This window comes from Xyrauchen texanus, chromosome 5, assembly GCF_025860055.1.
Source record: "Xyrauchen texanus isolate HMW12.3.18 chromosome 5, RBS_HiC_50CHRs, whole genome shotgun sequence".
NCBI classification, from domain to species: domain Eukaryota; kingdom Metazoa; phylum Chordata; class Actinopteri; order Cypriniformes; family Catostomidae; genus Xyrauchen; species Xyrauchen texanus.
Genome location: NC_068280.1, coordinates 28283550 through 28292491, shown reverse-complemented (window position 1 = coordinate 28292491; position 8942 = coordinate 28283550).

The window sequence follows — 8942 nt, the reverse complement described above, 5'->3', positions numbered from 1 at the left end:
ATTTTGCATACGCCCACCTAAAATAAGTGATGAAACGTATGGCCGCCAGAACTTTCAGTCTACTAACGAGATGCTGCAGCACCATGAGTGAATTGTAGGTGTAGGTGTGTGTGTGTTTTTCTTTTTTTTTTTTAAGTGTACAGAGATTCTCTCTAAACACGCACGGAACGGCAGGAGTGCAACTGAGTCACGGTCAAGACAGACAGTCTGACTAAGCTGATCCACCAGTCAGAACGTTCATTTTAGACATGATTGGATGTTTACTAACCAATCATATTTTCCATTTCAGTAAGCGGCGGGACATTTCCAGCATCTAATGATAATGCACAAGCATCCCTGGAGAAACCATAATTTGTGCTGTAAATTAATTTCCCTGCTAAACATAAATATATACATTTAAATTTTAACTTATGCAGTTAAACTTTGTGAAAATACTGCATGTTATTGTACCCGTGCTAGTTTTTGATGCGCTTTGCAGATGCTGGACAGATATGACCCTTAAAGGAATAGTTTACCCAAAAATGAAAATTTGCTGATAATTTACCCTCAGGCCATCCAAGATGTATCCGAGTTTCTTTCTTCATCAAAACAGAATTTAAGATTTTTAGGATTTCATTTCAGGCTTCCTCCTTTAAACAATGTAAGTGAATGTACATTTTTTTATGGTCCAAAATGCATATTTATGGTTCATCATAACAATTGATTATTTTTAGAAGCAAAACCATACTTATATACTTTTTAACTACAAATGTTTGCTTCTGTACATCTCTGTGATGCATGCTCATAAGAGGGATGAATATAGCGTTAAATGTTGGACAAAACAGCGCAAGCGCATAAACATAGCGTGCAAGTGCATTACAACAGTGTGAGCACCATGACACAGCTCGCACGTAAAATGTAAACCTGCAGTATAGCGTTAAATGTTAGACAAAACAGCGCAAGCGCATAAACATAGCGCGCAAGTGAATTACAACAGTGTGAGCACCATGACACATCTCTATAGCGTTAAATGTTGGACAAAACAACGCAAGCGCATAAACATAGCGTGCAAGTGAATTACAACAGTGTGAGCACCATGACACAGTTCGCACGTAAAATGTAAACCTGCAGAATTTGCCAATCCCAAACTCAAGCACAAAAAAAAATATGATTGTGCACACAAATTAACAAGTCGTGAGCAGAAATAACAAAACCGCGAGTCATGACAGGTCCCACACAGATCTGAACACACGCACGTTTTATGCACACGCGTGCGCAGATCTAAACACATGCAAGTTATTTTCTGCACATGCGCAGCTGAAATCTTAACGCACACAAGTCGGTTTTGACACTCAGGGGCAGGGCCCAATCTTTTCTGTTAACAAATGCTATTGGCTGCTGACCAAATCCTGTATTGATTGGCTGCATCTCTCAAATCTGTCGTGATTGGCTGTTGTTGGATGAGGACTGAAAGAAAGCAGGAACTATTCTACAGTCCAAAATGCATATTTAGGGTACATCAAAATAATCCACACGACTCCATTTGACAAATAAAGTTCTTCTGAACCCAAACGATTGATTATTTTTAGAAACAAAACAATATTTATATACTGTTTAACTACAAATGGTTGCTTCCGTACATCTCTGTGATGCACGCTCATGAGAGGGATGATGTATGTCCGTTGGTAAGGTCACGCGTCACGTGGAGGAGGCAGGAAGCACGTCATTGTTTACAAGAGAAACTTGCACAGACCAAGCACTGTTTACAAACCAAAACAGTCCAAAACAATTTCAAAACAATATAAAGTAAAAAATAATTTCCAAATAATAATAATAATAAAAAAAAACATTACTGTATTAAATAACCATCCTTTATTTCGGAGCAATGCCGTTGCAGACCCAAGAGTACATTCACTTGCATTGAGGAGGCTTGAAATGAAATCCTAAAAATCTTAAATTCTGTTTTGATGAAGAAAGAAACTCAGAAACACCTTGGATGGCCAAGAGCACATTTTCAGCAAATATTTATTTTTGGGTGAACTATTCATTTAATTATATCAAATGGCTTTTTTTTGTGTGCCCTTTACTGCTGTCGGTGGTGCCAGTACATGTGGTTATCCTCTGCGCCGCCAGAGAAGTGTTAACAAACAGCTGCAGGGTTGGTTACAAAATTATTTATCCTCTGTTTTACCAGAGAAGAAAGGGTTATCCTCTGATTAGTGAGGGAAGGCTAACAGTTGTTTGTGTTAACAAAGTTTATCCCCTGTTTGTCAGGGAAGTTGTTGGTTTATCCTCTGTTACGTCAGTGAAGGTTAACAGTTGTTTCTGTTAAAAAGTATTTTATCCTCTGTTTTATCAGGGACATTTTTGGTTTATCTTCTGATCAGTCAGGGAGGTGTTAGAGGGTCCAGTTTTTAAAAGGAATGCTAGACTAATTCTAACAACAGAGAAAGGTGGACTAGCTACCCCTTTATGGTCGGACAATGAGTTCAAAGTCTTGTTAGGAGAACACATGGACTCAATAGTAACGGAGTCAGCCAGACAGCATCTAAATAAAAAATATAGTATTCATCAAGAGAAAACATGGTCACTGGAAGAATGTAAAAAGGTGTTGGGTGCATGTATTAGGAAGAAAAACACAGAAGGCATTATCTGTTGCCACAGAGAATAACTGTTAATTACTGTTGCCACTTAGCTAAAGCTGTAGAGCAAACTCAGAGTATTGCAGAGCTGGAAGAGCAAAATAAAGAATTGCGAGCCAGGGTATCTTCTTTAACAAAGAAGTTCGACCACAGCAAATCCTCAAACAAGGTTAATGAGAAAAAATCTGTGCAATAAAAAAATATTTATCCTGATTTACAGTCTCTATTTATTACTGAGGGTGATGATTTGTCAATCAATGACACTGTTGGACTAAATGATAAAACAGTTAGTGATGTTGAAGTGTGTGGAGCAAGGAGACAAGCTCAGGGTGGAATAGAAGAGATTGAAAATGTTCCCTCTGGATCTCCTATTGTCCAGGTGCAAACAGTCTTCAAAGCCCTTGGCAATGAGGCAATAGTTAGACTCGCTCAGAATTTGCCATCGGCACATGCTAACTTTATTTAGTTTAGGAGAGCTTTAACTAAGAATATGCTACTTTATGACATGTCTCTAATTGAAATCACCCAATTTATGTCACAGATTGTCACAGATTTTGTTTAATAGTTTTGAAACTGCTGTTGACACTCCTGAGTGCATGTGTGTCAGCAAAGATGATTTGCGAGAGGGAGTACTAAGAACATTATTGGACTAGTTGTGTGCAAAATAAGAAGAACCTGTAAGTGAATATACAGAAAGGTTTTGTCAATCAGCTGTTGCATACAGTGGAATAGCCAATAATCCTGAGAGTGTATTAGATGATATGGGACCACTGGACTGTACATGGTTTGATGGCCTTTCAGTAGAATACTGAAATGCACTGCCTTTCTTAGATTTGACATGGTCCAACGAAATTCTGCGAAACAATTTGGGCAGGTTGGCAACTTGGGAAATACACTCTGATGTTAAGGCAAAGGTGAAAGTTGCTGCAGCATCCTTGCATAAGGCAAACACAGTGGGTAAACAGCACAACAAATGTCCTAAGAAGGAGGGCAGATATATATTGTGGTAAACCTGGACATTATATGAAAGAGTATAGAAAAAGCAGAACGATATTAGGAGAACTCCAAGGCATTACTCAACTCCTATCCATGCTTATGCTCTCATCTTCAAGTACAAACTTTATTTTAAATTATTTGTTGATGGTTTGGCTCAAGTTATTAAAGGTAACAGATGAGCAGGATATGCGGTGGCTTCATTGTCTGATGTAATAGCTTCTGGTCGCCTGCCAGATCACTTCTCTGTTCAAGCAGCTAAACTTATAACATTATCTAGAGCATGCACACTGGCTTCTGGATCAATGGCTAACATCTATACAGACTCCAGATATGCATGATTTGGGGTTGTTCATGATTTTGTTGTTATAATGCAGAGTCGTCAATTCTTAACATCTTCTGGGTCCCCCATTAAACATGCCGAATTAGTCAAAGACCTAATGTTTGCTATGACATTCCCAAACAGTTAGTAGTTATAAAAGTGAAAGCAAATCTTACTCCTTACACTGCAGAAGCTCAAGGCAATGCTCTTGCAGACACAGCTGCTAAACAAGCCTGTATATACACACCACTGTGCAGGTGTGTGCTGGCATGACAACACCTAATGTTTTTGTGCCTCCAGACTCTCTTAATGATCTCTACAAAGATGTTACCCTTTATGAGGCTTGGACATGGTTAGATTAAGGAGCTGTTGCTGACTCATCTGGCTGCTGGTCCAAAGGTGGATAGTATATTGCACCTGAATCACTGCTACCATATCTGGCCAAGCAGCTTCATAATTTAGGTAACATTAACCCGGCAGCAATGACTAACTGTTTCTCACATCAATGGTGGAACCCTGTGTTCAGAGCAATAGTGGCAGAAACAGCCAAACGATGTGTCACATGTCAACAGAATAATGACATTCCAGTAACTTTAACACCAGCAGCACACACCCCAGCCCCACTGGGGCCTTTTCGATATCTACAGGTAGTCTACATTTCAATGCCTCCATGTTAAGGAAAGACTTATGTCTTGGTAAAGGAAAGACTGATGTCTTGGTAGTTGTGGACAAATTCTCAAGATGTATAGAAGCCTATCCCACAGGGAAAGGTAGAATGGGCAAACAGAACAATTAAGACAAGGCTAAGTAAAATGCATCAGGAAGGAATACCATGGGTTGAAGCTCTGCCAGCAGTATTACGTAGCATCAGATGCCTTGATAGCTTACTGTGTCAGCCAGTACAGAAGGCTGGAGACAGGGTAACTGCTTGTTGGAAATCTCCACCTGAAGGGGGACATGCTATCATTCCAGGACTGTGGGTAATGATAAGGTCCTTTAAAAGTAAATGCTTAGAACCTAAGTGGCAGGGACCATACCAGGTGTTGTTAGTAACAGATGCTGCAGTATTGTGCTAAGGTAAGAAAACTTGGATTAATGTCTCTCATTGCAAAGTAATTCTACCACCCACAGAGAGGATCCCAGGGAAGAACCGGAGTCCAATAGGCCTTTGGCGGCCAACCCTGTGGTGAAGACTCCCTAATAGATTTCCCCTTACAGTAGTTTATCCTGTTGTGGCAAAACAATAATTAAACAAATATGCATCACAAGATAAGACACATCGGGATCCAAATTATATTTTAAAAGATAGTTTATTCTTTTAAAAGAGGTTTGTTCACAAAACTATCACGACAGCTACCTCGCAATAGGAACAAAAACCTAACTCACACAGAAAACACATGGCCTATTTATACCCCCCTGTCCTCAAAGTCCCTTCTTCCATAATTTTCCACTCATCCCAGTAAAACCAGATATAGCTGGTTTTAGAAATACAAATGGCTCTTCTAAGCCCCCTGGGTTTTACTGTCCTTACCTCTGTGAGGTCATCAAAAGGCTATATAAATGCTATCTTGTCCTGAAGACAGTGCCCCCCCCCCCCCGGGCTTTACTGAGTTTCACACCCGTGAAACTCAACAAAAGACTTTATTTATGGATAAATAATCCCTCTGTCTTTCCCGTACTCATATTAAGGAGTTCAAAGGCTTTTTCCTGACCATCTGTTTTACTGTGTGTGTGTGTCTCTGTTCCTGCCAGGTGAAAAAGAAAATACTAGAGGAGAGAAACACATGATTGAATCGAAAGAAAATCCACATAATGTCTTAAAGAAAGTAAAATATAAATTTTCCACAACAATCCCTCCTCTTTATCATTCTAAGTTTTACTGCTTGTATGGACGTCCCAGCCCTGACCAATCTCTGTACTGATTTGGAAAATACATCTCATAATGCATGGCAAGCAGAACAGAATCAGAATTCCTAACACTACAAAATTGGAAAAACAATTTGAGTCTGAATGTGTACCACGGTCCCGAACAATCCATATTGTCTAGTGATTGCAGCTCTTTGCAATGATCAATGTCTCTGGTTGTGGCTGCATAAATAGCTTTATTCTGTACACCGGCCTTATCACTCCTCCTGAGTGACCTTGCTCTTGCACCTGGTGTTTGGGCTCGATCTTGGAACTTGTTGTTGAACTTGTTGTTGTTGTTGCTGAGGCTCCTCCTCCTGTTGCCCTTCCGATATGGGCGGAACTCTCCTGCAGTGGTTGGCGTGCACCCACGTAGCTCTCTCTCCGACCTTCACCGCCGTGTGTGTCCCCCGGCCTGACCCTATGCAGGAACGTCTCCGCAACTCTTCCCTGGGCAGCTTTGACCTGCACAGAAATATTGGATAACAGACACAACATTTCTTTGCAGTAATTCAACATCTCATTTTCACACACATCCATTGATGGAAGCCTGCGTTTTCCCCCCTCTATTAAAGAAATGTTTGGGTAAACAGGGTGTTCCATCAACTGATGTCCACACTCCATCTACAAGGCTGCAGCCTGAAGCCTTCCAGGTGTTTTTTTTTTCAGCTCCTGTGGAAAAAGACTGCATGCTCTGTAAACAAGGAGAAATGTCGAAGTTAATGTCAACTTGTGCGCAAAGTGGCGTTTTTAGTCTGATCCGCTGCTGCTGCTTTTGCAGCCATATCAGCTCTGCCGTTTCCTGTTGAAATGAAACCTTTATCGTTAGTATGTGATGCGCACTTACAAATCGCAATTTTGTCTGGCAACAGAATGGCCTCGAGGAGGTCCGATACTAGAGACGCGTTTAGTATCGGACACCCATCTGATTTCAAAAACTTTCTGTGCTTCCACAAAGCACCAAAGTCATGCCTGACTGTGTAAATCGTCACACATCAGTTTACATGCTTCAGTCAGCGCGACCAGTTCAGCTGCCTGCGCAGAATAATGTGATGGTAATTTGCCAGACATCAGAGTTTCAAATTCAGTCGTTACTGCATAACCAACTTTATTCTGTCCAGTTTTTTTTATTTATTTATTTATTTTTTTAGGGAAAATTGGTGTGCGTACTGGTGAATCATTGCATGGTATAATTATTCCCTCCTTCAACAGAGAATGAAATACTGGCATTATGCCCTGCAATGCCTCACGTTTGAGGGGATATTGCGCCTGAAACGGTTTGTAATCAGATTTTGGGGTGACTACAACTGGCTCGCATCCCTTTATCAAACCCACATCGTACTTGTGTTTTGCCCACAATTGTGAAGGTATTTCTGCCAGAGAAATATCAATTTCTGCCAGAGAAATATCAATTTCTGACGCAGAAATATCCCCCACCCCGTTTTGTCACATCATTGTTCACAATAGCGGTTACAGTTCTCAAAACCTGCACATTAAAATCACAGTTTGATTTAAATGCTCCAACACTTTTGCTCTGTGCTATGTCTGTATCAATTTTAACCCAGTCTGTAGCCTGCAAACAATCATTCTCAAAAAGCCCCAATTCTGCCCACTGCTTATTCGTGCTTTTGGACACTGATAAATGAGGAACACTGTGTCCTGCCATTAAATAACACTGCAATTGTTTTTCACACATACAACGCACACACATTTTCTGTCCAGAAAATCTTGTCAAATTTCTCACTTTCATTCTTCACTCCACTAAACCAAGTTTCTTCATAGTGTGAATCATGCTCGTTTACGACATGTGACGTACAATGCATTCTATTAGGCGTCATAAACTCTGTGTTGACTGGTGTTATTTGATCTTTAGCCAATTTCAAAATCATCTCTGCCCAATCAACATCATTTATCTGCCATTCGTAAGCCCACTGTGGCTCAAATTTAGAACATATAATTTGTGGCGCTTCCTCAACGCTGATTCCGGAGAAATCAGCACAGAGGATCAAATTTAATTCACACATTAAATCTCTGGCCATTAGCGGCGCGGGACAATTGGCCGACCAGAGAAACTCGTGTTTCTGCTCAAGATTTCATCATTCACAACATTGCTCAAAACACACCAAGATTTGCAAGCATATTCTTCATTGCAGACAGCAGAATGTAAATCAGTGTATGTGTTTGTGTGTGTGTGGTGTTTGCGTGGTAGTAATAAATGGTCACTTCCCTGTCTTGTGGTCAGCCACTGATCGCCCCGAACCAGACCCTCTCCGTCCTGCTCTCCCTATGCCAGTTTGCTGGACCCATTTTCACACCCATCGTCCGTCTCAGTTCTTGTGAAGTTGGGCTGAACTCTTGGCACAGTAAAAACAGTTCTTTCGCAAATCTGTTGCCCGCGTTCTGTGGGTCCGGCAGATGCGCCATCGCGACTTTCATATCAGCCACTGTCCAAGCTCTAAAAACCAGCATTGGCCCTTCCGGTCCTGCAACTTCGACCATCGGGGCTGTTATGTTCGAAACTGTGTCTTTCGGAGCGGTAACTTTCAAAGTTGTGGCGCTGATCTTTCCACTTTTAGTCGTCTTTGATCTTGCCGCTGGTGCTTGGTCTTTCTGAATCAGTTGTGCTGGGAACCATTTCAGACGTGTTCCCGAAAACTTCCTGTTCTTCGTCCTCCTCCCTTTCTTCTTTGCTGCCTATGGCAGCGGGCGCTGAGGATTATACCGCCCCCTGTTGTACTGGCGGTGATGGTGCTCTTGGGAATTCTTGCGCTTGTGCATATCGTGCTGCTACTTGTCCTGTTCTTCGGATTGGACAGCAGTCGAGATCGTGGTCCAGTTTTAGGGCTTTCAGCTCTGCCACGGGGTAGTGATGGTTATATGCCGGCGCGCCGAGACAATCTCGGTTACATTTTGGAAAACACAAACTCACGGTTTATTAGTAGCATTATGCTCTGGTGGAGCCATTCTTTTTATTTTTTTACATACAACCTCATTCATTCCTTTGCTTAATTCATTCATCATTTGCTTTCATTCTCTTCTGCTCACATTCTTTACACACATGACGAAAACAACTGCAACAACTTTGTTGCATTTCACTGCTT